The following is a 27,974-nucleotide window of genomic DNA, read 5'->3' on the forward strand; positions in this document are numbered from 1 at the left end:
TAAGTGGGTGCCTGAGACAAGCCCGAAGTCCATAGGGGGGCCCCGCCACACCCAGTGACTGCAGGGAGACATTCAATGGATTGGGTGGTAGAGGGAGGTGGTGGGGTTTCCTGTTTCTCTGGGGAAAACAGGATCCCGGGGAGTTGCCATGCTTTAAGTCACCTGGGGACACTGGCAGCTTTCCCACCCCCACCCTTGGGAGACACCAAAGCTACTTCCTTCTTACTGCCCCTGGCACAAAGTTCTCAGGTGACCTAGCAGATCTCTGTGTCCTTCTACAGGGTGACCATGGAGTCCTCAGTGCCGACCTTTCAATGTCAGTCGACTGAAGGGATAGAGAATTGATTTGATTTAAGCTAGATACAGGGAAGGACTTCGTGATGCCACTGGGGCAGCCTTAGCCTCCAGCTTGGTGCTGATAGAGATGAGACAGATCCTCTGAAGGGCTGTCAGGTGAGGGGGGGGGTGACCCCAGGCCTCCCAGCTTCCCCCAGAGGCCAGTCCGTGCCCGCCTGCAGGACTCCAGCCCGGAGCCCACGGAGACACCCATTTTGTTTTCGAGCATAGGACGTGTGTGCCCCTTGGGGGAGGTTGGCTGTTGAAATACTGGAGTTACTTGCGTGTGTGTTGACACCCGCTATGTACGTACATGCGTGTGATAGGCGAGGGCACGCGCACAGGACAGCTCAGGAGTCACCTCACAGACTTGAAAACTTGTTCAGAGGATGGGACCAGAGATCAGCCAGCTCTAGAAGGGGATCAAGGGATTGCTTTTTAGGCCATGGAGAGGGTGGTTCACCTCCCCTTCCTCACCAGCCACTATGGAGTGGTGACTCCCAGGCCGGGGCATTCAGGGAAAGGCTGGAGAGGGCAGTGGCTCCCTGCACTTGAGGCCTGGCAGTGAGGAGACGAGGGCCAAGGAAGACCTTGAAGAACGGGTGGGGAGTGTTGGAGTTTGAGAGGGAGAGGTGAGGGCAGGGTCATGGCCTCCTCAGATGGGGCCCCAGGGAAGGGCTGGGTCTCCCCTTTCAGACTGGCATCCCTGTGGCATAGTGAGGCTCCTGGACAGCCCACCCCTCCTTGAGAACCTTTGGAAAAGAGTTCCCTGCTCCCTTGTCGCCAGGCGCCCCAGCCAGCCCCATCCCTTTTCCCTTCTGGCCATACCCAGGCACATCCTCCCTTGGTCCCTGCCGTGCCAGCCAGGCCAGGCTGCAGCCCTGTGCTCAAGCCCGGCTCCGGCCAGGGGCATCCAGGCTGCCAGCATGTCATCCCTCTGCTAGCCTGACTCAGGGCATTCATGGAGCCCCCAGGACTCCAAAGGCTAGGGGCACAGACAAACATATTTGTGCGTCCTCCCTGAGCAATAGGGTCAGGAACTGGACAAAGTATAATTCGGACTCTCAGCCCAGTTTTCAGTTATTGTGCCAGAAGTGGTTCCTGCCTCAGCCCCCACCTCCTCTTGCCTCTGTTCCGAGGGCCGTGCTGGATCCCGAACTAGAAAGGGAGCAGGGCAGGTTATGGTGTGGGCAGTGTCCTGGGCGGGGATGACCCAGGAAGAGTGCGGCAGAATCTGAGATAATCTCTCCCCAGCATTGGCCCTTGGAGGGTCTGTATGACCCTCTGGTTCAGCACAGCTGTTGTGTGGACAGGGAAACTGAGGCCCAGTAAATGTAGAGGGCTGGCCTCTGCCTTTGTGTGGTGAGGACCATCCTGCCCCAGCTTGCTCGGGCCCCTCCGGGAAGGGCTAAAGGGAAAAAGGAGCAGAGGGTGGGGAAGGCAGGAAAATAGGATGCAAGATCTAGGGTGGTGTGAGGCATGTGACCAGCTGTTCGCCCAGCAAATGTTGTCTAAGCCGTTGGCCAGACAAGGGCTTGTCTCAGCCCTGCCCTCAGCAATGGTGGCCTAGCTGAGGATGGACTGTGACTTGCACTGGATCCCATTTGGAGTCTCACATGGCCTGGAAAGGTAGGTGCCATTATCTCCATTTCATAGATACACAGGCTGAGGCCCAAAGTGAGGCCTTCCCAGGGCATATGGATAGGGAGGGACAGTGCCTGCCCAAAGGGGACACAGACCTGCTCCTGGTAAGGGGGTCTCCCACGACTGAATACTCTTAGCAAGGCTTTGCTCACTGCCCAAGGCAGAGCTGAGACTAGCTCCTCTGGGAAGGATAGACATTTGTCTTTAGGACTCCAGACTTCCCAATTTGTTCCCTGTGCTCGCCAAGAATTTCTTCTGTAAGTGTGACCACAGTCCCTTGTGCTTTAACTCTTGTGGGATCTTGTCAATCCAAAGCCTGCACCGACCTCTCCTCTGTTCCTCTGTCTTCTTGGTTCTGAATGGGTCTCGGGGCTTGGCCACTGGGCCCTGCAGCCTGGCCAGCTCCTGAGGGCGAGGGGTGAGAGTGACCCACAGCAACCTTCCCACAGAGGCCTCTTTGAGGATCAGCTTACCTTTGCCTAGTGTTGCCATCCTCATCACAGCCTCTGCCCATCTCATTTCCTGCTAAACCTCATTTGCCATCTGAAGGGCTTCATTTTCTACTCTGTTTGCCCATAGTCACCCCCCAGGCCCATTCCTCTCTCCCCAGTCTCCCCGCAGTGCCCAGCGCTGTGGTGAGAAGGCAGCCAGGCTCAGGTATGGCTCAGAGCCCTTCCTTCCTCCCTTCTGCCTGTCTTGGGAAGGGATTTGTGCTCCAAGTGAGTGTTGCATCCCTGCCCCTGTGGATTTCCTTGCTCCCAAACCAGACATGTAGTTTGGTTGAGAACTAGGGGCAGACTCTCAAGCCCTTGAAGGCTTTTCTCTACTCCCTCTCCACCTTATTCACCCAGGCTAGGAAGACCTAGGGTTCACCCTGAAATCTGATGCTAAGTGGCCCAGACCTTGCTCCATGCACCCCCCAACAAGCTCCATATTTGCCTTCATCCAGAGAGAAGCTGACCTTAGATCAGGTTGAGCAGGGAAGCAAGGTGGCTTTTTAACTAATTCATACTAAAGTGGGAGTGACTAATAGCAATTTATCCTACCTGTGGTATTTGGATTTGAACAGAGGAGCATTATAGCAATAATATTGATAATAACAGGAATAAACCTCTAACACTGAGTTTTTACTATGTCAGGTACTGTTGTTAACACTGTATATGTATTAAATCATTTAATTGATCCACTAACCCAGATGAATTTCTAATTGGTAGGAAGATAAGGAAAGAATGTTGAGGGGCAGGAGGAGAATGAGGAAGCAGGAGACAGACCTCTCACTCCTGCACACCTCCATCCCAGCTCCCACTTGCTATAGAAAAGTCCAGTTGTTTGCACTGCAAACCATGTCAGGCATTTGCTTGAGTTCACCTTGGGAGGGCAGGGTAGGCTCTGCTTCTCCCTGGGGCTCACAGTTCTCCCATGTGATGCCTGGGAGGGTGGCATCCCAGGCTAGGCAGCCTGCCCCTCCCCGCTGCCCCCAATCTCTGAGCACCCTTTAAAAAGTCCCTTGGTGTTAAGGGTCATCACACAGACCCCCTGAGGAGTCAAAGGCAATGTGCTCCGTGATCTCTGAACCCCTCCAAGTCTCCTACGGCTGAATAGCTGCCTGGCCTTCTGACCATACTGTTGACTCTGCTCCAGGCTGGACATGCCCCAGAGCCCATCTCTAAGTGTGATTTAATGTGAGCCTCAAATAAACTCTACAAGGTGAGTGGAGCTGGGACAAGGATCCCCATTTTGCAGGTGGGGAGACCGAGGCTCAAAGAGAAATCACTGGGCTGAATCTTCCGACGCAGAAGGATGGCCTAATGAACTCCTTCTGAAGGGAGGGGTGAGGAAGGCTTATCCCACCCTAACAGGGATGCTCACCATTTCAAACAAACGAATGTGAGGTAGTGGTGGCATTTCCAGCCCCGGCCCTTTGCATCTCCACCACGCTGTCTCCTGGATCCTCCGGGCATCCCCTGTCGGAGGAGGCTGAGCAGCTGCTCCTAGATTGGCCGCCTACCACCCCCGCCTCAGCCTCTCCTGCCTGCTAGTGTTCAAGGTCAGGCTGCCTGGAAATTCAGTAATTGATCTGGGAGACTTCCATTGCAAATCTCCCAGCGTGGCCTGCTTTGCCCATATGGCCAGCTGCCACACCCCACCGCCCATCCCATGCAGCCTACCCTGATGGTGACCAGCCATCCATCCCTCCATGGGAAGGTCGCTGGCCATTCCCTGCTTCTCCCACCTCACACTCCTGAGGGCAGGGCCCCTGGGACTCTGAACTCAGAAGTAACATTGTTCTGAACTGATCTCAACCACCAACTGCTGTGTGGTCTCAAGCAAACCGCTTCCTTCTCTGAGCCTCCGTGTCCACACCCAGGATGTGGATTGAGGTCGGATGGCGGTGTGACAGAGTGTGGGAGTTGGCAGTGTGGCCACTGTGATGAGGGTTCCCATAAAACTCATCCTTGGGGGTCCTCAGGGTGGAGGAGCCCAGAGTAGGGCGTGATTATACCTGCCTCTCAGCAAGTCAGGAAAGACTTCTTAGAGGAAGTGGCATTTGGGCTGGCCCTGGAAGGATGATCAGCCTTTCCACATTTGGGGGTGAGGACAGTGGTGGATGGTGTTCTGGAGGTGACAAGAAGGAGCCCTCCATGGAGCCATGACCGGCCTGGGGCCTTAGAGTTTCTAACTTGCAATTCTTCCTTGCTTGACCATATCAAGCCCCTGCTTACACCCTTCAGTGGCTCCCTGATGCCCTTGGCCTGAAGTACCCACTCCCCCAGGAAGCTTCAGAGACCTGGCAATATCTAGTCCCCACCAGCTTCAGGCACCCAGGCTGCTGCCCTTGTCCCAGGCCTCCAGCCTTGGTGAGTTTCTTTCTAAGTCTGTACAAGCTGCTCCCTGATTTGACTCTCTGACCACAGTAGAGTTTGACTCTGTGATCAGATAACCCCCTCACTCCCTTCCAGGGCTCAGCAGGCCCTATGTGATCTGCCTCTGACTCCCCCCAGAACCCACCCCCTCTCTCAGGGTCCCAGACCCTCGAGTCGAGTCCCCCTGTTTGGGGCTCAGCTCGAGTGTGCCCAACTTAAAGTAGCCACCAGGTGACATCCTGGTTTGCCTGGGACGAGGGCTTTTCCAGAAAACTTTTAATGCTCAAACCAGGGCAGTCCAGACACATCAGAGTGATTGGTCACCCTGATTTCCCCCCGGCCCCTGCTGCCAAGCTGCCTGTTTTCTGTTCCTCACCACTCTTCTGCTGGAAGACCAGCTTGTCTGGGTGCTTTTCCTCATTGATCAGCTGTCCCTGCCACTGGCCTTGAGCTGCCAGAGAGCAGAGCAGGTCCTGCATGTCTGTCCAGAGCTACACCCCGCGTGCCCAGAAGAATGCTGGCACCAGGGCATGCGTGGTTGGTTTGTTGAATGAATGGGTGAGGGGCGTGGACTTGGACCTGAGTGAGTGTCTTTTCTCTCTGGCCGGAGTTTCCTTTCTGTAGCAGGAGGGTGGGCTCTGGGTGTCTCAGGGAGGGGCTGAGATGTGCTGGGCCCCTGGGTTGGCAGAACTGGTGGTGGCCCGGCAGCAGGGTGCGGCAGCGGGGCTGGGAGAGAGCTGAGTGTTGCAGCCCTCCCCTTCCTAGATGTCCCACCGTCACCTGAGGGCCATTTCTGGGCCAGGCTGTTGGTCCAGACCCAGGGTTGGGGGTGTCCAGAGTGATGGCCCCGACTGCCAAGCCCCACTCCCCCCTCCCACCCCCGGGAAACAGATGGCCTAAGCTTGGGCGGGCGGCAGAGACAGGGACTGGCATTTGTGTATGTGTGTGGTTTTTTAAAAATCTGACACATTTTTGTCACGTCTTGGTGCATCAGAACAGTAAAGGAGGCGGGAGTGTGAGAATGTTTTAACTCGCAACTTTGTAACAGCTCCAGTTTCTCCAGGCCTCCTCCCCCTCCCCCAGGCCCCCGCGGCGGAGCCTCAAAGCCCATCTGTTCCTGAATCCCTGCTCCCCCCACCCACATCCATCCATCTATCCATCCGTCTATCCATCTATCCATCCTTCCTGTCAGCTGAGGGGAAGAGAGAATCAGAGGAGGCAGCTTGAGACTCCCAAGACGACCCCAGGCAGGGAGGCAGGGGACCTGTTTTGGGGCCTAAGCTTGACCCCAGACTTGCTGTGTGACCTTGTGCCGTTCCTGACCCTCTCTGGGCCTCCCTGCCATCCACATGTTCTTAAGGGGTCAGGTCCATCCCCTTTGGAGTTCCATGACTCTGACACTCATAGAGATGTCTGGGGAGAGGGATTAGAAGTGGGAAGAATACTGGAGGAATGAAGAGAGGGACGTTTGGGATTCAGAGCAGCCAGGGATAATGGCCCCAAGGTGGCAGAGAGAACCACATTCCTGACGCCAGACTCAGTAAGTCCCAACCTTCACTCCTCTCAGGTTTGGGGCTTGGGTTCCTCACAACCTAATCCCCACTCCGCCCAGCCCACCCAGGGTGGTGCTCTGGAGGTGACGCAGGGCTGGCCCAGGTCTGGAGCAGCTGCTCCTGGGAGGAGATGGATGCAGGGAGGAGGAGCCAGGAAGTGGTACCAGGGACCTAGACGTCTCTCCACTGCCCCGCGGTGCGTGTCTATGGAAAAGGAAGCAGGGTGCGGGCCAGGTCCTAGATGTGCTTCTCAGCGGCCAGCCCTGCTGTCCTCAAGCCTGCCTGGCACTGGCTTCCATTTCATTAGTCACGGACCGCCAAGTGGCCTGGAAAAGCAGAAGTGCCCATGGCAGACTGGTAGGAGCTGCCCTGGGCACTGGGAACCTCCAGGAGTACGAAAGGGCAGGGCCCTGGGGTGGCTCCGTCGTGGCAGGGGCCCGAGCCTCACTTCTTCCCTCCACAGCTCCGAGGCCCGGGCTGCGGGACCCCGGTGCTGTGGCTTGCGGTGACATGGGGCAGGTAGCCAGTGTGCCACTGCCAGGGGCAAAGAAAGCCGCCGGGCTCCATCCCTGTGCACCTAACACGGACTCCCAAAGTCCAGGGCCTGTGTCAGGGAGCAAAGGCAGAGGGAACAGAAGGCAGAGGGGGCTGTCATCGCCTGTCCCGTGGCCCCGGTTTCCCTCCCCCCATCAAAGTCTGTGCCAGATCACTGCTGACCACAGCAAGACCCCGCCCCCCCCCCCACCGACCCCGGTCAGGGCTCAGGCAGCTCCTGAGTATTGCCCCCACCTCTCTGCTGCTTGGGGAGGCAGCCAGCCCCCCACCCCCCACAAGAGTCCCTGCAGGTGACAGGCTCATTTGCCTTGGACGGTGGGCTCTGGCTAGGGCAGCCAGCAGCCAAGTAAACCAGCATCAGCCCTTTGTGGCCCAGCCCCGGACCCCAGGGCCCAGCTGAGTCAGTGCCATTTGAAGCTCACCATATGGGCGCGGGGTGGGTGCAGGGGGAGGAGCTGGGGTTGCCATGAGAACGCGCACGCTGGCATTTCCTCTTTTGGGGAAGCTGAACCATACTTTGCAGGCAGTGTAGGCTTCTGAATCCCATTTCTCTGTGTTTTTTAGGAAGGGAAAAAGGGCAGGGGAAGGGGGTGGAAAAGACGGAGAGAGATGGCGTGAGGCAGAGGGAGTGATGGGGGCTCTCTGGAGCTCTTGGGGGTTGATCGGGGGCCTGTGTTCCTCAGAGCTGAGCCCAGGGCCAAAGTGGGGCCTGGTGTCCCCTCTGACCCCTTGCCCAGGCCTTTGGTAAACCTTTTCCTTTCATCACACAGCCGTGCACCCTGCCTGAGGTTTCAAGCCAAGTCGTTGGCCCCTTTCCAGGTTCCTATCCTCATCTCTGTCCCCTGAGTGCCCACTCTGTGGGTAGCGACACTGGGGCAGAGGAGTTCAGGGGCAGGCGAATATTCTAACCCGAGTGCACCATAGACTCCTTGGGCTTTAGTAGCTCGGCGGTGGGATTCCGCACGCGGAAGGCTGCCTGGAGAACTGGGAGTCGTGCAGGGGTGGGGCTTGGGGGATGCAGGGAGCTGAAAGGAGAAGGCTGTTTCCACCCATCCATCTGGTAAGGGATGGGGGGTGGATGTGCTAAGAATACAGGCTCTGGGGGCAGACAGATCTGGGTGTGAATCTGGCCCCGTCTCTTCATACCTGTGGCACCTCTGGCAAATGAGCCTCCTCGAGCCTCCATTTCCTCGTTCTGTAAAATGGGGTGATGGCACCTACCTGCAGGTTTCCTGCAGTGCTCACCACCATGGAGGGGCACCCACCCTGAGCACAGGTGTGCTGGTGGGACCCAGCATGGCCATGTTCTGGGGAGGCGACTCTGTAGAGAGGAGCTGTCCTGACGGGAAGAAGAGTGGGTGATAACTAGGGGGCTGGGGGTCTAGGGGCAGAACCGGGCTCCAGGCAGGCCTGGGCCACGTGGGCAGCTCTAAAGCAGAACTGCCACCTCCACTGAACTCTAGCTCTTCCCCGGCTCCTTTTGCTGGAAGCCTTGCTGGTCGTGTCTGGGGCAGCCAGCCTGCCTTCTAGGGAACTCCCCTCCAGATCCTTGGAAAACGAGGCTACTGAGTAAAATCAGCACTGCACAGCGGCTCCACCAGGACTTCCTGATGTGTGACCCTGGCCAAGCCCCTACTCTCTGGACTGCCCTTTCCCAACCATAAATGGGGGTATAGACTGCTATCCTTCTCTATTCCAGGGGCTGAGTAGGGCCCCAGGAGATGAGGGGCAAGCTTACTTTGGGATGTGTCCAGAGAAAACAGGAGGGAAGTCTGGCTTTATTCCTGTCGGGGGGATGCCAGTTGGGGGGTAGAGTGGGGCCATCTCACCTCTGGGTGCTGCCCCCAGCGATAATGGAGCCCAAGCGTCAAGCCCTCCTAGGCGCCAAGGTCTTTACATCTCGTGTCATTCTTCTGATAACTGGGGAAGTAGCATTATTCCCACTTGACACCTGAGAAGACCAAGGCTCAGGGAAGGAGAGTAACTTGCCCCAGCTCGCCCAGTAAGGGCAGCAGTGCCAGGATTAAAGCCCAGGTCTGCCTAGCTCTGGAACCCTATCCATGACCCCTCTAGGCCCCTTTCCTCCAGCCCTCCCAGACCAAGGCCCCAGTCTGGCCTCCCGGGTGGGCCACTGTGTGGGGTTGCAGGGACACTGTACTCGGCAAAGATAGGAAAATTAGGAGGAGTGGATGCTAAGCCGCCGACCCCAGTCCCCACTGGCTGTAGTCTGACCATACCTAGCCGGCCTGGGGCAGCCCCAGGACCCCAGCTTAGGAAGAGCACAGTCTTGGCGTCAGGCATCTTGAGACTGATTCTGAACTTTGCCACTAATTCACTCTGGTTCCCTAGCAGGTTAAGTGACCCCCTCTGAGCCCTCTTTTCCTCATCCAGTAAACAGGGAATGGAGTGGCATCATATTAGACTGAGTGGGTTTTGCTGTAATAATAACCTTTAAAATCTCAGAGATTTAAAACCACTTTGGTGCATTTTTTGCCCTCATGGCCATCGGGGGGGAGGGTTGGTCTGTTCTTCATTGTCACTCCGGACTGCAGGCTGAAGGAGCTGCCACCTCTCAACCTGTCCACCCCAAGTACCATGGTAGCAAGAAGAGGCCTGGCCAAGGCTACACTGGCTCTTAAAGCTCCCTCTTATAAGTGACGCGGGTCACTTTCACCAACAGTTCATTGGCCAAAGCAAGTCACGTGGCCATGCCCAACCTGCAAGGGAACAGGGAACCCCACCTTGTGGTTGAAGACCTTCGCTTGTGGGACAGAGAGGAGTGGTATCTTTCCCAGGGGTACACAGCATGATGCAGCAGAGCCAGAATGGGCAGACAGACTCCCTCACCCCTAGCTGAGCTTCCCCCACCCCAACGCTGCTTTTAACAAATGAAAAAAAGCAGCAGATACCAGTAATACCTTGACTTTATTAAGGGCTTCATAAGACCCAGATCAAATTACATCTCCTGCAATCGAACAGTAAATTCAATTCTGTTCAACAAATGTTCTGTTCTACACCAAGAGGGCCTGGGGTGGTCTGGGTGGCCCATCAGGCTGGGATCCCGCCCCTCACTCAGCACCTTCCCTCATCCCTCTGGAAGATGCCATCCTCCCTGGCTGGAAACTGCAAGTCTGCCCTAGAGTCCAAGATGAATGAACCCAAGATGAGTGAGCAAGGTCTGGGGAGGTGGAGAGGGTAAGGGACAGCGGGCAGGGACAGTGACTTAGGACTTGGAGCGCTTGGGTCCACAGCCACACAAGGCTGTGTGTCCTTGGGCAAGTCCCTTCCCCTCTTTGGCTTTCAGTCTCCCCCCACTAAGAGATTGGCCTAGGTCCCCATCCCCAACCCTAACAGAAGAGTTCTGAGAGCTTCTTTACCAGCCAGTATTCCCCCTTCCCAAAGTGAGGTGGCTAGTGTGGGAGAGAGGGCCTTATGCATCTACTGTCCCTCACTTTCCACTTAGTGGGCCTGTCAGACCCCACCCTCCCCTGCTGTAGCTCAGTCAGGGGAGACGGACAGGTACCAGGCAAAGACCAGGGAGTGTGACGAGGCACACTCCCTCCAAGGAGGCTCACTGGTCACTAGCCATGGCACAAAACAGACAGCCTGTAGGTTGAACCCCACTTCCCACCTTCTCCCCTGTGGCCCACCATTGACTACCACTGAGCTGGAGAAAATCCAGGAGGACTCCCTGGTGAAGGAGGAATTGGAGCTAGACCCTGAACCACAAAACTGGGCCAGGATGGGGAGCAGGTTGCGGGTGGAGAACAGCAGGAGCAGAGGCTTGGAGGCGGGGTGTGTCTGGAGTGGGTATGAGTACAGACGTTACCTGGAGGATATATTGACATGGGGAAATGTGATTTCCATGTTCTAGTAGCAACACACACACACACACACACACTCGTTCTCCAGCTGCAGACACAGGCAAGAGATGTTGGGATTGTTCAGGAGGACAGAAGAGCTGTCAGCCAGGATTTCATAGTGTGGAGAAAGCATGTTGCTGGAAGGTCCAGAGAGGCTTCTGAGTCCCCCGCCCCCAGGGACTGTGGGAAGGGCCCTCTCTCCCCAGTGAATCAATAACAGCAAGAAGAACAGTAGTAACTCTTTTTGGCACTTTACCGTTAGGATACCGTCATCTTATTCGAATCTCACAATGGCCCTGCGAGGGCAGCTCTGTCCCACTGATTCCCTGATTCACAGAGAAGGCAAGATTTGCCCAAAGCCCGTGGGTGCATGACATCTGCTCACACCGTCTGACTCCATGGCGTATCTGTGCCTGCTTTTCAGGAGTCTCGTGCGCCGTCATCAAGGGGAGTTCTTCTTTTGCAAATAGATGGAGCAGGGTTCTGGCCCAAATGGGAAACAGTGCTCAGTTTCCCGCTCTGTGGCTTTCCTCGACTTCTCGAGTTTGAGACGTTTCCCAAGGCCACCCTTGCTCAGCCTTCTGCCCAGGCTCCCCGAGACCCAAAGCCCCCACGCCCCCACATTCCTGCAGGGCCTCTTTCCCCGGGAAGTTAAGAGTGTGGCAGTTCACGGGCACGGGGCCGGCCAGGGCTCTGCTCCCCAGTCTGTGGATCCTCTTGCTGCACTTGCTCACCCATCGGGGGCCCTCAAGTTTGTCAGTGCTTATTCCGCATCTGAAGCTGTTGAGAAAGTGCAGCTTCAAGTGGGGAGGCTAGCGGGCTCCAGAATCATTGCTTATTAAGTCAGAGCACGACTTAGATCTAAACCCCTAGGTACGATGTGGTACTTTCTTGGTAGAAATTGACTGTTACCAGTCACTACTTGATACAAATTTGGGCTTTTATCATCTGGCCTTAAGAAGGAACTGTTAGCACATTTTCCAGATAGGGGTTGCCGGAAGCTCTGGGCGTGCCTCAGGTCCCCGTGGCATGAAAATTGCTCTGGCTTCTAGATCCAGCCACTTCCTCATTTGCATTTTTAGGTCAGTTTGGTTTCTTTTTCTTCTTTTTTTTTAAGTTTATATTTTTTAGTAATCTCTATGCCCAACGTGGGGCTCGAACCCACGACCCCGCGATCAAGAGTCGCATGTTCTACCAACCGAGCCAGGCAGACTCTCTGGTGGGTTTGGTTTTTTAGCGGTACAGCTCTTTGAATACCAGCCTGCACATGATCAGAGAGAAGGTGTCTCCTTAGAGCTTCTGTGTAGCTTTCTAAACACTATTCATTCAGGCTTCTGTCATCCATTCGTTTATTCAAAAAGTCTGTCTTGAGTGTCAGGTACTAGGGTTACACCGTGAAAGAGGGTGTGAGCTCTCAGCTCTCTTTCCACAAATGGAGGACTCTCTCTTCCCCCCAGTTCAGTTTTCCATCAAAAGTGGCCTCCGGGTGTGGACCCAGATGCATGAGTCGACCACAGCTACTTTTTTCCAGGTGGTATTTTCCTTCTCCACAGTCCTCTCCTGCCTGACCCCTGCCTTTAAAGCCCCCCAGGGAGGCCAGATTCACTCTAGACTCAGCCTCTAAGATGTCTACTTGCCCTCCATTAACACAGACGTGGGGCAGCAGGGGAGAGCCTCCGGCATCTGCACCGTGGCTGGTCCACGCCAGCACCTGGACCCTCCTACTGCTTGCCCCCCCTCCCCCAGTCCTCACCCAGCTGTCAGTGTGACCAGGCATGGCTTCTGCCCTCTGGGCCCACCCTGCAGGACTCGCTTACTCCCTCCGACAACCCCCCAGCCCTTCCCTTCACCCCAGCCCCGTCCCGAGACATCTCCATGTTCAGCTGCGGCTGCCAGGCTCCACCTGGCCTGCCCTGCCACCAGGCAACTCTGGTCTGTCCTCTCCCTGTCATGATGGCCTCTAAGGGCAGGAGGAGCTGGTGGCCCAGGACAAGACCCTGTGGGGCCTGCGGCGCCGACTGGCCCTGCTCCACCGACAGAGCTGCAAGGCTCGCCGCCCCCTGCCGGATGCCTAGGTTGCTATGGCGACCCTTGCCCAGTTTCCCTGTGTGGAGACCATCGGAAAATAACAGCCAAGACTGTTTTATTCTGTGTCCCACCTGGGAGCCATTTAAGCCTCCCGACTCCTTTTGACACGTAATAATTTTTTTTCACTTTGAAGATTATCCTGAAATCTCACTTCCTCCTCTTCCCCTCACTTCTGTCCTCCGTGGCCGTCGCCGAGAGCCTCGGGCCTTCTGTCACATCTGTGCGCATGCTGTGCCTGTGCTTACACGCCGTGTAGACATCAAATTGGCCTCCCCGTGATTGTCTCTTGACAGCAGAGCCCCAGGGGCCAGGAGCTGTGTACCCCTTGGCCTCAGGAATCAAGGTCAGGGTCAGGATCAGGCCAGGTCACCCTATGATTAGAATTGCTAGTTAATGTTCTCTCTGTAACAGCGATCAACTTGGGAGTAGAACCCAGCCTTGGAATGAGAATGGAGACCAACGCGGGTTCAAGTCTTGGTTCTCCCACTTTCCAGCCAGCTGGAGTGGGGGGAGGGGGGCGTCTGGCAGAGTGGCCACATCCATGGTTGCGTGGGTGGCATTCCAGCTCTCCTGGCCCAGGTGTGTGGCCTGGTGCTAGTCACTACCCTTCTGTGAGCCTCAGTTTCCCCTCTATAAAACAGGGCCAGTGATGTATCTGCGTCGGAAGGTTGCTTGCATGTGAAGTGTCTGGCACAGTGCCAGGCACACAGCAGGGACTCCCTAAATGCTAGCTCGATGGCTAATGTTAGTATTGTAATTATTATGTCTGGGTGATCTTGGGGCTCAGTCTCCTCACCTGTAAAATGGGGTTAATGATGCTACCGGGGGCCCCAGCTGCCACCTGACACCAAAGTCCTCCCAGCTTCCCACGCCCTCTCCCCATCTGCTGTCCATTGCCCTGTCTCTCCTAGAGATCCTAGAACAGAGAGAGGGAGGGAAGAAGGGAGCAAGGAAATAAATCGCTCTCTGTCCGTCCATCAGTTAGCAATGGTGGTGTCAGTTTTCATAGAGAAGGGGAATCTGCAAAGTAGTCAAAAAAATATTTCCTCTGTGACTCCAGCAGCCCAGCTGTTCCCTTTCAAGAAAAGCGCTGAAGGCTGAAAATAAAATCAAGGAACAATGATAGGAAAACACAAGGCAAGAAGGGCGGGGTGTGGGGAGGGAAGGGCAAAGCAGACAGGGAAGAGAAAGGCACGGGGCGTGGCAGCAGAGAGGATCCCCAGGTGTTACCAGCCCTGTCCTGGGCTTAGAGCGTTCAGCAAGGCTGCCACTGACCCAACACCTGCTCTGAGCCACCAGCCACTGCATGCCTGCCAGAACCTGGGTTCAAAGGCAGTGCCAATGAAAGAAGCTCTCTGTGAGAGTTAACACTGGGTGCATTTGTGAGTCTTCCCGGCCCAACCTCAGGGAGGACCTCAGGCCCCCGGGCCTTATAGGAGGCATCTCAGCTATGGGTTAAACACTGGCTCAGTGCTGGGGAGGGAGACCTTGGAGAGGAATTTCTAGGCTCCCACTCGGCTTCTGGCATATACTGATGCTGACCCCATGCAGGACAACTGTGGCCACTCCATGGGCCTTGTACTCTGTCCAGCCTCTGCACCTTGTACCTTCTGTTCCTTCCTCCTAGAAGGTCTGTTCCCCTGTCTACATGTCAGGACTTTACCACTCCTGCAAGACTGCCTGCTCCAGGGGAACCCCTGGGATTCCCACTCCCCAGGGTTCATCTCCCCTCCCTTCCTGCTCTGATGACTACCCACCTTGTTCAGACCCTCTTATAAGCTGGGCCTGCCTCTCCACTGGCTTGTGCTCTGGCAGATGGACTGGATCCCTTTCAGCTCTGGCTTTCTAGTGCCCTCTGCCAGGGGCAGAACAGCCTGGGGACCATTGTAGGGCCTGGTCTGAGAGCCTCCAGGGGCCTTGGGTTCTCAGCAGGTCATTCGCCCATCCCTAGACTCCCACCAGGGAGGCCTCCAGGGAAACTGCCCCTTGGCTTCAGCATCAGCACCTATAAAATAGGCGGTTAGACTACATAGGTTCTAAGTCCCTTACCATACACCCAAACAGCCGGGGGCCCTCCCCACACCTCCACACTCTTCAGCTAGAATGTACCTGGGGCCAGTCCCAGCTTTGCCACTGATGTCTCTGTGACCCTGGGTGAGTCACTGTGCCTCTCTGTGCCTCTGTTCCCTCATCTGTGAAGTGGGCCACTAACAGAGCTTGCCTCGTTTTGCTATTGAGAGTATGGAACAGTTCATGCCTAGAGTATGGGAGGGCCCTGGTGCCTGGTACAGAGTAAATGCTTAGGAAGTGTTAGGCATTTTTATTTTTCTCCAGGGTCTGTGGCTCCCTTCAGGGCCAAGTTTAGAGGAGCACAGCCTCCCTGGCCGGTAGGCTAATCCCAGGCCAGGCACTTAAGGCTGTCAAAGTCCCCACCCTTCTTGGGGGACAGAAGTGCCGCAGAGGCCCAGCGGAGGGCATGTTCCCTGCTGGAACTTCAGGCTGGGTAGGGGACGGGAGAGTCATCATGGTAGGCTCAGCATGGAGAGATGTCTGGGCCAGAGGCTGGCCCTCAGATCTTGCCCCGCATGCAGGTTTATACTCTGCCACATCTGCTCTCGGGAGAGAGGGCTGGCCGGCCTCCGCTCTGGCTCTCCTGGGGGTGGTTCCTGCCCTGCTCCACCTGCTCATAGATTTGTGACCTAAATTTGGGGCACAAAGAGGAGGGAAGGAGAGCTGAGTCCTCTTGAGGAATCGTGAGCCACAGCCCATTCCCCTCACCCCTCTCCTCCTTCCCCGTCCACACCCCCGACTCCGCTCTCTTGGTTGCCATGACAGCAGGGCACTGGGGACAGAACCAGAGTATGCCAGCATGTGTGCCCAGGGTGGGTGGCGCCTCTGTTTCACGCCCGGGTCCTCCTGCAAGCTGGTGTGTGGCGGGCTGGGGTGGGGGCTGTATTTGGGTGGAGTTCCTTTGGGGCCACAGTCCTGGTCCCCGCATACTTCCCTGACATGCAGCTAGAGCACATGCAGGAGCAGTCAGTGCCTTTACTGACTGTGGGGGCCATAGGTGTTTGCCCCCTCTGCAGCGGGCCTCTGCCCCATCACACCCCCAGCAGGCTCATGCAGAAGACCCTTCACCACTCTCTCATGCTGCTGGCCCCTGCATGAAGCAGGCCGGCTAGGCAGTGCTGTCCCCGTTTATAGATGGGGAAACGGAGGCCTGCTCATGTGCTGGCTCCTTCGCTGGCTCCCCTAGGCAGGAGAGGTGTCAGAGGGGCATTTGGGATCTTACTTTCCTGGGCTGTCTCTTCTTTCACACCTGAGGAAGGCTGGTCAATGTCCACCACAAGGAGAGAATTATCAGCAAGGTGTTTCACTTTGCTTCTCTTTAGACTTTGGTTCCCAGGGCTAACCTCTGGCTGAAGGAAGGGCCACCAGGCTTTCTAAAGTAGGTCCAGAGCCACCTTTCGGTGGGACCAGTAAGACATGCGCGGGCACAGAGTGGGTGCCGGTGTGCAGCCCGGCAAGTGTGAGGGGCCAGACTGCCTGGGGGCGAGAGGGCCAACATAGTGGGTCTGAATTTGTTCAGGATGCTTCCCACACTTCAGACATTACCGTCATTTCTCTTCAGCCATGATATGTGCAGGGAGGGACATGCCTCCCTCCCCGTAACCTCCAGCATGTTCACTAAATGTGAACATATTCCTGCCAAGTTCAAGAGTGGAGAGAGAGCTTGGCCCTGGTGGAAGTGAGGTCTGCTCTTCCGCCTGCTGCTTGGGCTGACGACAGAAGGAGCTGGTGAGGAGGAGCCGGCCTCAGGGTCAGCCCTCCATCCCACCCCATCCTACCCACCCCATTGTGCACCCTGGGGACCCTCTCCAGCCCCGACTTCCTGGGCTGTGCTCTGTGAAGTCTGCAAGCTGGCTGGCCAGGGCTCCTTCCTACCAGACCCCTCAGCCCCCTTGTTTGGGGAGTGGGTGGGTGGTCTTCTCCACCCCACTCTCGTCGTGGGGAGCCTAGAGGCTCCCGGACAAGTGAGTTCCGGGGGTGTGTGCGTGGAGGAGGGGTGTCTGGGTATGCAGAGAGGGAGGTCAAGTCTGTGAGTCACTGGGAAATTTCCCGAGGGCACACTGGGCCTCTGTCCCCACTTGTCTGATGAGCCACCACAACAGTACAGGTATTTATGGCTGGTTTTCGCGCCCCAGCAGGTGGTGTGAACACACTGCCTGAATGTCTCTGTTTTGGTTTGAGAGTGTGGGGGCTCTCCCATTGTCTGCCTTCCAGATCTCTCCACCTCGGGCGGCCAGCCTGAGCCTCACGTCACTTACCCCACGGAGAGGACCCCACCGGAGGCCCTCCATCTGACCCCAAACCTCTAGGACCGTCACCTGGGTCAGCCCTGGCTGCTGCTCTTGGGTGCAATAGGGTGAGTCAGCTCACCTTTCTGAGCCTCCGTTTTGTCATCTGTGAGATGGGCACAGCAGCTCCTTCTGCACGTGTTGCTGGAGGGATGGAGGGAGCCAGTGCTGTGTCCACCAGCTGCAGGAACAGCCAGTGAGAAGTTGCCCAGGGCTCGGCCTGCTCCTGGCTCAGCCCTGCTCTGGAGCCCATTTCCTGGCACCTCAGGGCGCATGTGCTGGCTTCTCTCTTGCCCTCCTGCTGTCATTCACACTTTGTAGCAATGTCAACCTCATTTCCCAGGAAACAGAAATGCCACAAGCAGACGGGCCCAGAAGGAGCAGATAGATGCTCAGGCCTGCCTTGGGGACCCCAGGAACCAGGGTACCCCCTCACCAACCTGACCTCCTGGGCTCCTAGGTCAGCATGGGCAGAGAAGGGATAGAGAGGGAGGGCACTGCCCACAACAGACCCCAGTGGCTGCCCCAGCACAGCTGGGAAGCCCTGAATGAGGCCCTGGGTTTTCCGTCTGGACCGATGGGCCTTGGAGAATGGGGGGGGGTACAGAAGAGAGTCCTGCTCAAGACACCGAACCCCGACACATACAGCCGAGCGACACATCATGTTTAACCGTGATGCACACAGCACAGATCTTCAGCACAACACGGTGATATTTCAACAGCAGCCACAAACATTGGATACACACACAAAGCAGACACCACTCTACCTACTAAACTCATGATCACAACGGCTTGCCCTCTAGAGGGCTAAGCATATGCGGGACCCAATTCCCAGGGCTCTGAATGGATTACTTCAGTAATCCTCACGACCCTTTGGAGCAGGTGAAGGGGCTTGCCCAAGTGCTCTGCCCAGAGGAGTCCATATTCCATAATATTCTCCCGTGTATCACATTCACTCATTTCCCTGTTTGCAGATATCATCCCCCCACCCAGCCCCATACTAGAGGGAGATGAAGTGGGAGGGCAAAATCCTGGGTATCCAGCCTGGGGGTGGCACTAGGCTCTCAGGAAAGACACCCCTGTCTCCCAAGTCACTGCCTGAGATTTTTCCCTCGGCCTGCTGCCTCTGGGCCAGTGCTGTGGCTCCTCACGGGGTACAAACCCCAGACCATGGTGCTTGGGGGGGCCGTCTTCAGTACTTCCCCTCCCTGCCCCTATACTGTGACTGGCAGGGTGGCACGCCCAAGAATGGCAGGAAAGACAGTGCAGTCCACACAGCCAGAAGAGGCCCCACAGAAGCCCCGGGGCCCCGAGGCTCCTGGGCTTTCCTCTCTGCGTACCCCCCTTCTACACGCCCCCGTGAGCCTCTCACACCTCCGTGTAACCTGACCACGGCTGATAGTTCCGGCAGTCCTTATCAAGATGTGACCCTTCCCGTCTTTGAGGTTGTCCTCCTGGTTCTCCCCTGAACCCCTGGACAGCCCTGCTCTCCCACCTGGTCCAGCGCAGGCAGCCTTCCTGTTCCCCCTTCCCTCTCAGCTTCCAGCACCATCCAGGGGGCCTGGTTAGGGTCACCTGCTACCTGTCCCGGGGTGCAGCTTGCCTTCTCTCCCCTGACCCTCTGAGTGAAGGAAAGTCAGCCCGAGAGATGGAGGGAGAGACAGAGACAGGAAGGGGTAGACCCTCAAGGGGTCAGAGAGGGGCTGATGCTGAATTCTGGGGGCCACAAGGGGCTGTGGCCTGACCTGACCAGTCCATCCCCAAAAGTACACCTCCTGCTCGGGTCCTTGTAGCACCTGATGGCCTTATCCCTGCACCTTCTGTGTGCTCTCTGCCCCCCTGTACCCCTGCAGCCATTCAGTTTGGTGCAGTCTTGGAAACCTGACAGACGTATTGGGTTTCCCCCCACAAATGACCTATGTAATCCCGGGCCAACGAGGTCCCCTCTCGGAGGAGGGAGGTATCCTTAGGGCTCTGAGTGAGCACCCAGTCCCAAGAGCCATCCCTCCCTGCCCAGGCCATCTGGCTGCTACTACAGGCACTTGCCCCAGCTGGCCCTACCCCAGCGGGCAGGTGATGGGCAGGCAGGTGCCAAGGACCAGGAATTCTTGGGCAGGAAGAGAGCTCCTGGGAATGCCACACAACAGTGGCTGTCAGAGCGCTTGTCCCAGTTGTCACAACATAACGCCGAGCATGGAGCGTGAGCGTGAGCGTGAGAATCTCCCCACCTCCTCCTGGGACGGAGTCCAACTGATGTGGGGCGAGGCAGGAGGCCGAGGCTGCAGGCTCCGGCACTGACTTGTGTGGCCTCTGACAGCTAGGAGGCCTCTTCGTCCATGTGCAAAACAGGCTGCCATGGGACAGACCAAGGCTGCACAAGATAAGGGGTGCAGGGAGGACCCCCCAGAGGAGAGACCCAGCCCAGAGTGTAGCTGACAAGAACTTTCAGGATTCCCTTCTTTCCTCTGGGAGCAGGAAACCACTTCCAGAACTAATGTACTAGTGGGGGACAGTTCAGGACTAGAGAGAGGAGCCTGTTGGCCACCCAAAGCCCAGGTGATGTGCCCAGCCCTGCTCCCTGTGTGGCCTCCAGCAGGTTATGTGTGAACTGGCTGCCCCTTTAGGGCCAGGCTGGGGAGAGGGGTGACTTCCTAGGCCTGGACTGCCCCCCCTTTGCCCTGTGTGGCCTTCAGCAGAGCTGAGCACGCCAGGGGTGCCCAAGTGCCCAAATCTGGCTGCCTGGTTCCACTTCCCTGAAGGAAGTATCCCAGGGACTGAAGACCCTCAGCCTGAGAGAGAGTGGGGTGCCAGGCTCTTCATCACTGAGGATCCAAAATCCCAGCATTCCCATCCACCCCTTCTCTCCCTGCCCATGCCCGGTGAGGCCTCTCTCTGTTGGCAGCTCTGCCTCCGGAGCCCTGCCTCCATCTTCCTTCTCTGCTCCCTGGGGGGTGGGGATGTCCTGTGTGTGGTGGAGCCTGGGGTGGGCCAAGCCCTGGCAGCTGGGCACCTTTCTCCTTCTCAGTCCCCCCCACCGCCGCCTTCTACTAATATCCTGGACGCAGGCCTTAATGGAGCAGAAAGAGAGCCTAGCAGAGGGAAGCCTCCTTAGGCCTGATCTAATTAGGAGCTCCTATGAGATTAGGGGGACAAGGGAGTGCCCTATGCACCTATCACAAACAAATTGTCCTGGGACCCTCCTCCTAATCTCCCAGGGTAGGCACGACTATCCCCAGGTGGCATGAACGGAGAGCGGTTCAGAGAAGGTAGGTGACTTGCTCAAGGTCACAAGCAGCAAGTGGCTTCCCTGGGATGCATACCATGTGTATCTGGGCCCAGTCCCCGGTTCTCCGCAGCCCCAGCCTCAGAGCTCTCTGGGCTCCCTAGTGCTCTCCATGCTGGTTTGTCAGGCGTCTGCGTGCACACCGCAGTGAGGGAGAGCTCACGGGTCCGGTGCTGGCTCTTTGAGTCAGTGGATCTGCTCAGTACTGCCTGACTCCCCAGGGGGTCAGGAGGAGGGAGGGGGCAGGGAGCGGGGCCAGCCAGCCTCTCAGGCCCTCATCTCACCCACCCTCATCCATCTCCCTCTGCAAGCAGGCAGGGTGTTGGGGAGTCCATGCCTTGCCTGGCGGCCAGCCGCCCCTTTGTTAGTCTCAGCTAACAAGCTGTTTATGGGTGCGACATGACACCTGCTTTCTTTTTTATAACTTCAGTAATTTATGGGCATATTAGTGGCCAGGCGGCCGCCCTGGGTCCCAGCCAGACGGGACGGGGCGATGCAGCCGGGTGCCTCTGCTGATGTTTACTCTCTCCCACCATCAGTTATTAAGGAGCTAGCCTTCATTTTTGCACATAATTACATGCATCGTGACGGTTTGAACTCCCCTGCTCTTAGTCCCTCTGGAGCAGGGCCCGGCCTGCCCAACAGGGCTGAGCCGGCACGGGGGTCCAGCTGGCTGGAGGATGCAGCAGGCAGGCACCGTACCTGGAGACAGATTGTGGCAGCCTCAGCTCCACACCCCCTCTTGGGGAAGCTGGAACCACTTGGGCCAGCTCTGGCCTTCCCGAGGGCCAGCTGTCTATCCCCACCATCCCGGGGTCAGGCCTCTGCACCTGCCGTTCTCTCTGCTTGGACACCATCCCCCACCCTCCGTACAGCTGGTTGACTCCTACTTAGCGTCTGGATTTCAGCTCAGCCTCCACCACCTCCCAGTGATCCATCCTGACTCCTGTGTGTGTGCATCTCCCCACACTCTCCTCTTCTCCACCTGCATCACACTGCATTAAGTCTTGCACGCTAGACCGTGGGCTCTTTGGGGGCACGGAGAAAGCTATATCGAACGTTTGTTGAGTGAAGGAGTGAATGGATGGGTAGATGGATGGATGGATCCCCCGCCTCCCTCACCACCAGTGAGCCCACTGAAACACCTGCCCCTTCCCCTCCAGGGAACCCGTCTTGGTCGCTCCCATCACACACCTTCTCCTTGAAACTCCTCCAGATCCTCCTCGGCTGGGTTGGAATTCCCCAAAGGACAGCAAAGCCTGGGCCCTCCATCTCTGCCCCCAGCACCAAACAGAGGGCAGGTCAGGATGGAAGGAGGGCCAACTGTGATCATCTCAGCTCTGCTGTGTGACCTGGGGAAGTTGCTGTTCATTTGTTCATTGGCCACATTGGACATGGAAGGGGGCACATGGAGATAATAACTGTCCCTACTTTGCCGGGTGGGGTTGAGGCTTATGTGACATGATTTATAAAAGCACCAAATGCAAAGCCAGGTGTGTCATAAGCGCTCAAACAATACTCCTCAACCTCGACCATTGTCTGCCTGGGGAATGAGTCGATGAACTGAATTGTGTTGAATTGAATCCTCTTATTCACACCTTCTCTTGTCCACACCTCCGTGTGGCCCTAGGCTTGGCCCTGTAAATATTCCAGATTGATGAATCAAGACTCCCGGCACCTCAATCCACACCCAGGAAGGGGGAAGAGGACCAGTCTCTCCCGTGCTACAGAAGAATAGACGGGGGCCGGGGAGGTAATGAGACCTCCTCCCCCAAGGGGATGGCAGAGTGAGGAACCAAGCCCTGGCCTCCCACTGGACTCGAAGGCCTGGGAAGGTCTCCCTGGAGACGCTGTGCCTCAAAGTCCTCCTCTATAAGAAGAGAGAATAATAGAATAGACCCATGGGACTTTTGAGAGGATAAAATGTGTTGCTTAGGACCACCAAGCCTGCTCACGGTGAGCACCTCAGAGTGTGGGGTTGTGGGGGGGCCTGCCTCTACCACTCCCCCTCCCTCTCCCTCCAGTGGGAGCACTCCCCTGGAACCAGTATAGGTCATTCTTACGCATGTTTTTAGACTTTGCCTATATATATGGGTATCTATACACAATTTATAAGGTTTGGGACTTGCTTTTAAACCTTATATAGGTGGTACCATCTTATACGTATCTTTGGCTTTTTTTTTCTTGGCCTTGTGTTTGTGAGATCACCCAGCTGATGCGTGGAGCTCCAGTATGTCCATCTTCAGGGCTGCTTAGTATTCCACTGTCTGATTAGACACTGTTTTAGAGATACACATGTAGGGTGTTTCCAGTTCCCCACTGGTACAAACTCTGTGTACACTTGTGAACATTCCTGTACTTGTCTTCCGTGAATGTTCTTCCAGGGTATATACTATAGAGTGTGCATCTTTTCAACTTTACTTGATAACTGCCAACTTGCTATGTCATTTCTCACCCTGACCAGCAACAGGCACTTTGCCTGCATTATCTCAATGCCCCCAGCCATATTGAGAGAAAGACACTTTTGCCCATCTCACGGATGGAATGTGTATGAGTTAGTTATCTGTGGCTGCATAACAAATCACCCTGAAACTTAGTGGCTTAAGACAACAAATTTGTATTATCTTACAGGTCTGTGGGTCAGGAATCGAAGTGATGCTCAGCGGGGGGCCTTAGCTGGAGGCTCCAGGTCTCTCACAAGGCTGCAGTCAAGGTGTTAGCCAGAGCATCAGTCATCCAAGGCTTGAATTGAGCAGGGTCTGGGTCCATGTTTGCTCCTGTGGGTATTGGTAGGTCTCAGGGCTTCGTGGGCGTGCTGGTTAGACATCAGTTCCCTTCCATGTGGGCTTCTCAACAGGGCAGCTAATAATATGGCATCTGCTATGTGTCATAGCGAACAAGCAAGTGATGGAGAGAGGGTACCCAAGATGAAAGCTAGTCTCTTCGTAACCTAATCTCAGAAGGGATACCCTCTTAGAATCTCTTCATTAGAAGTGACTCCATTAGTCCAGCCCACACTCAAGGGGAGGGGATTGCATGCAGTAGGGGAGATGCCAGAGGTAGGGACCACTGGGAGTCATCTTAGGGAGCTGCCTATCACAGGACAGCTGAGGCTCAGAGAGGTGAAGTGACTTTCTTAGGGTCACACAGCGGTTAGAGATAGAGCCAGAACTGGAACTCAGGACTGCTCGGCTCTAAGGCTAGACACCTTCTGAGCCGCTGCCCGTTGGCTTTGACTTAATAACAGGTTCCGACTTAAGTTAATAAACAAGACTGCTGCACAATGGAACTCAAGACAAGCGCTTAATGAGTGGATTTGCTAATAGTGCTGCCTGTTTGCACACATTAGCTCAAGTGCCCCCTGACATGATCCATGGGGACAGCCGAGCCCAGGCTCTCAGGAGAAGCTGCTCTGCCAAGCCTGGAGCCCAGATTCCCAAAGAGCCAGAGAGTGGTCCCTTTTTACAAACTGCTTTTTATATTTGCTTTTTTTGTTTTTGTTCTCAACTTAATCATTTGGGTGTTTTTGTGATTTGGGGGGGGAATCTTTTTGTTTTTATGGAGTGAACACTTCTTGTCTTTTAACTGCAAGGTCAGGAACATCAGGAGGGACTTTGGGGTGGGCAGGGCTGAGAAGCCCCTTCACTGGCCCCAGACAAATTTCCTGCTTCTCAGCTCTTATGGATGCAGCAACCTGGCACCCAACCCAACAGGGCTGTGTGGCCAGGCTGAGTAAGGGCCATTCCCCAGGACTTATGTCTCTGCAGGGCTCCTGCCCTGGGTCCTCCAGGAGCCTTTTGGTTTCCCCCAGTTCTCAGTGTGATTCCAAGTAGTGGAGGCTGCTGCCTACATTGCTGCTAGATAAGTGAATGTCACGGATGCTGGGACATTTCCAGTGGAGGCGTGAGTGACCAAGGCCCCACGATAAGGGGAAGTGAGAGTTGAGGACTCAAGTGCCCCTGTCCCCATGCCCCGGCCCCGCCCCCCTCCTCTGGGGAGGGAACTACTGGTACCTCCTGATTTGTGGATTTCAGTTGGGTTTAATTTGCACACATCAGCCCCTCTGGAATCTGGGCTCTCTGCAGAAACTGGAGGAGACACAAGATCAGTCCCTGCCTTGAGGGTGTTCCTGATTCTCAGAGGATGAAGAACTTGGTCGAGGCTTCTCCTAGTGGGAATGCTGAAAGGAACCTTAGGGTCAACCCCTGTATTTACAGAGGAGGGGCTGGGGGGCCAGGGAACAGACAGCAACCATAACAGTATAATAACCATTTATCAAGCACCCACTGTGTGCCAGGCCCAGCATCAAGTACTGGATGTATATTAAGTCACGAGATCCTCACACCATCCCCCATGAAATGTATTCTACTGATATTCTGTCTTCCAAAGGAGGAAACTGAGGCCCAGAGAGGTACCCAAGGATACAGAGCAGGAGACTGAGGTGCTCAGAGTAGGCTTCTGAAAGGAGAGGGCCACACAGAGCCCTGAATTGAAAGGGAAGAGGGGAAAGGTGGGAGGAAATGGGTCGAGAGTCTGAGAAAGCTATCAGTGACAAGACATGCTTGGTGGGGGGCTGCCAGGGAAGAGGATACCTCAAGGAAGCGATGGGGGCTTTCTGCACCTCTGCCCTTGGGGTCTTGGCCTCAGCCTTGGCCACAGTGGGTGTTCCTCCATTATGATCAGTGCATCTCCACATGTGCTATGTGCAGAGTCCCTTTGAGCTGAGCCCCGGTGCCCTTCCCTGGGGCTGGGTGCCCCATGCAGGACGTGGAGGCCAGGAGCTAGGGTGCACCTGGATGAGTGTCTTTTCCCTTGCAGGTTCCGGGGCCTGACCCTCTGTAACATGCCTCACTGGGACTCTGGCATCTGGCTCAGGGAGGGGCTTCCGAGGGGGCAGGAAGGTCCTAACCCTGGCCACAGCTCCAGGCCCACCTCCTAGAGGGGCTTCTCTGCCAGCCCCTTCAGGTGCCCCCATCTCCTGTCCCCTCCACAGCTGCACCAGTGCAGGGCCCTGACCTGTGGACTTTCTGCCACGTCCTGATCCACTTCACTCTAGCCGAGTCTTTCTGACCTCATTATACCCGTGGCCTCAGCAACCCCAGCATAGAGGGCTACCATAGCCAGAGGTGAATGTGGGGCTTCTGCTACTCCTGGGGGGCTGCAGTGCCCCCAGCTCCTGGGCTCCAGCCTCCTAGGAACTCAGAATTCTGGAAGGAGCCCCCTCTTGAGGCCACATCCCATTCACCCCACTACCTAGGTGGGGCCACAGAGACACCACCTCCCCACCCCTACCATCTCCTCGTTGCCTAACTGGGGCAGCTTTCACCCAGGGAGCATTGGCAGCCCCTCAAGGTCACACAGCAAGTTATTTAGAGCATTCAGAATCAAATTGGTGGTATACATTGGGACACGGGGTCCACTAGCTCCACAGGGACCTCCTACTAGATCCTGGCTCCAACCTGCTCCCCAGCCCTGCTCCATGCCCTGTGCTGCCTGCCCAGCCCCCCCAAACCCCCCTGCCCCCTGGTCTCTGTTTTTCTTGCTAATTAGAGGTCTCAGCAATGACTCCACTGTCCCAGCCATTTTAGAGCTGTCATTAATTTCAAGTGGCTTCAGAAATCATCATCATCGTAAAACCCGCGGGCTGCTGGGCTGCAAGTGGGCAGCACCAGCACGGAGAAGGCATACAGGCAGACCTGGCTGTGCCACCCATTCCTTCCTGAGCCCTGGGGGACTGGCCCCTCTTCCTGCATCCTCAGCCGCCCAGAGTGGGGGGGGGGGAGCGCAGCGCTTGGGCTGTGACATCAGACACACACTGAGCTTCAAAGCCCAGCTCTGCCTCTTACACAGTGAACTTGGGCAAGACATCAGCCCTCCCCAGAGCCTCAGTTTTTCATCTGTACAGTAGGGATAGCAATACCAGTCTTGAAGGGCAAAGTATGTTAAGTATAGCTCAGAGCCTGGCTTACAGTAGGGGCTGAGTAAAGGTTCGAGGGCCCTGTCCCCTCCTTCAGAGTCCTCTGGCAGACCCGCTCCAGTTTCTATGCTTTGCTGTTCTCACTCAGGCCATGGCAGGCTGGCTTCTTCTGGCCATCAGTTCCTGCTTTATTGGGACTTGCTGAATTTTCACTCTGAAGCCAGGATCTGCTGTGTGTCCACCCGTGAGACAGGTAGGTTGAGGCCTGCTCCTGGGAGCTCCTAGTCTGAGGACAGAGAGAGAGGAGACTGGGGCCTTGCTTCTAAGGCCATTTTAGTTTGGGGAGGGGAGACAGGAATAGATGAGAATGGTCTCAGTTTGGTCTTGAAGCACGGGTGGAAACCAGGCAGAGGGCACACCAAGCAGGTGGATCAGCAAGGACTAAGGCTTGAAAAGTGTGGGAACATTCTTCAGCTGTAGCTCCAGCCTATAATCCCCCTGGTTGTGTCGGTTAAGCCGTGGGCCAGGCCACTCCAATGTTTCCCATTCTCCATGGCCCTGGGATCCCTGAGAGGGCTCTGCTGGGTACCACCCCACCAGCAGGAGCTGAGAGATGCCTGTTCCACAGCTCATGCAGAGACATCTGACTGGGTGAGGACCCAGTGACAGGCCTCCCCACCCTTTTATGGGGTCTTTGGGTGACAAGGCCAGCAGCCTGCACTCCCACCAGGCCCAGGCTGGACCCTTTTCTCCGAGTTCTTCCCCCATCTCCTCCCCCACCCCATTGTCTCCATTGGTGAAGTAAGAGAGGGAGTTATTTCTTTTGGAGAGACAGGCAAGGGGGAATGGCCCGGATACCGTGTATAATGGAGAAAATAAGGCTGCGGGTCAGTTCCAGACAAGGCTCTTTGGTCACCCCTGCTGCCTCAAGGCGCGGAGGGATAATGGTGGGCCCCAGAAGGCCCCACCCCCGGACGCCGACTTCCTTAGCCAGCATCTGGGGCTTGGGGGTGGGGGCAGTGGGCTCTCCCCCATTTCTCCTCCGAGATCACTGAGGCTGGGAGCAGGTGAGTCGGGGGCGGAGATGCCGTGGCCGCGCTGTGCCTGCGTCAGTCGCCGCACCAGGAATAGCCCCCGCCCCCGCCCCCGCCCCCCAGCGGGTCTGCGCGCCCGGCGGGCGCCTGGCGGAGCCTTTACGCAGCAGCTAGAGAGCGTCTATTCCTGTCGGGCTGGTGGGAGGAGGCGGCGCAGGAGGGCGGGAGCTCACGGGTAACTCACCAGCAGCCGGGGTGGGGGAGCTGGGGAGTCTGGGAAGGGGGTCCAGGCAGCAGAGAGTTGAGGGACCAGGGAGCCGCCTGCGCCGGGCTCTTGAGAGAGACGAGGACACCTGTGCCGCCTCCCCTCTTCCCCGCCCACCTGTAAGTCCCTCTGCCAAGCCTGCCCCCTACTGGTTTACTCAGCCCTGGAAGGCGATTCAAATTCCCATTCCAGGCTTTACTCGCTGTGTGACCGC

At 56.4% G+C, this 27,974-nt stretch overlaps 1 protein-coding gene and 1 long non-coding RNA gene across 13 annotated transcripts in view; one reads left to right on the top strand and one right to left on the bottom strand.

Moving 5' to 3' along the window:
* Positions 1–27,974, top strand: part of LINGO1 (leucine rich repeat and Ig domain containing 1) — a 191,265-nt gene that overhangs the window by 143,436 nt on the left and 19,855 nt on the right. For 2 of the 12 annotated variants that reach the window (XM_073877399.1, XM_025884279.2), the window contains one exon: positions 17,188–17,329. The exons of 7 other annotated variants lie outside the window; for them this stretch is intronic. The gene's annotated coding sequence lies outside the window, so the exon portion shown is untranslated. Of the gene's footprint in view, positions 1–17,187; positions 17,330–22,174; positions 22,486–26,644; positions 26,715–27,506; positions 27,529–27,974 lie in introns of those variants that run through there. 3 more of the 12 variants (XR_012373721.1, XM_025884281.2, XM_025884283.1) reach the window with 3 other exon arrangements.
* Positions 23,194–27,838, bottom strand: LOC112833239 (uncharacterized). The gene is made up of 3 exons (XR_003210574.2): positions 27,740–27,838; positions 26,514–26,747; positions 23,194–23,321 (listed from the first exon to the last, which is right to left on the bottom strand). It is a non-coding gene; the product is annotated as an uncharacterized lncRNA (long non-coding RNA).

The sequence above is a fragment of the Callorhinus ursinus genome, unplaced genomic scaffold (assembly GCF_003265705.2).
Source record: "Callorhinus ursinus isolate GAN/ISIS: 27379988/994484 unplaced genomic scaffold, GSC_fseal_2.0 scaffold25, whole genome shotgun sequence".
Classification (NCBI taxonomy): Eukaryota; Metazoa; Chordata; class Mammalia; order Carnivora; family Otariidae; genus Callorhinus; species Callorhinus ursinus.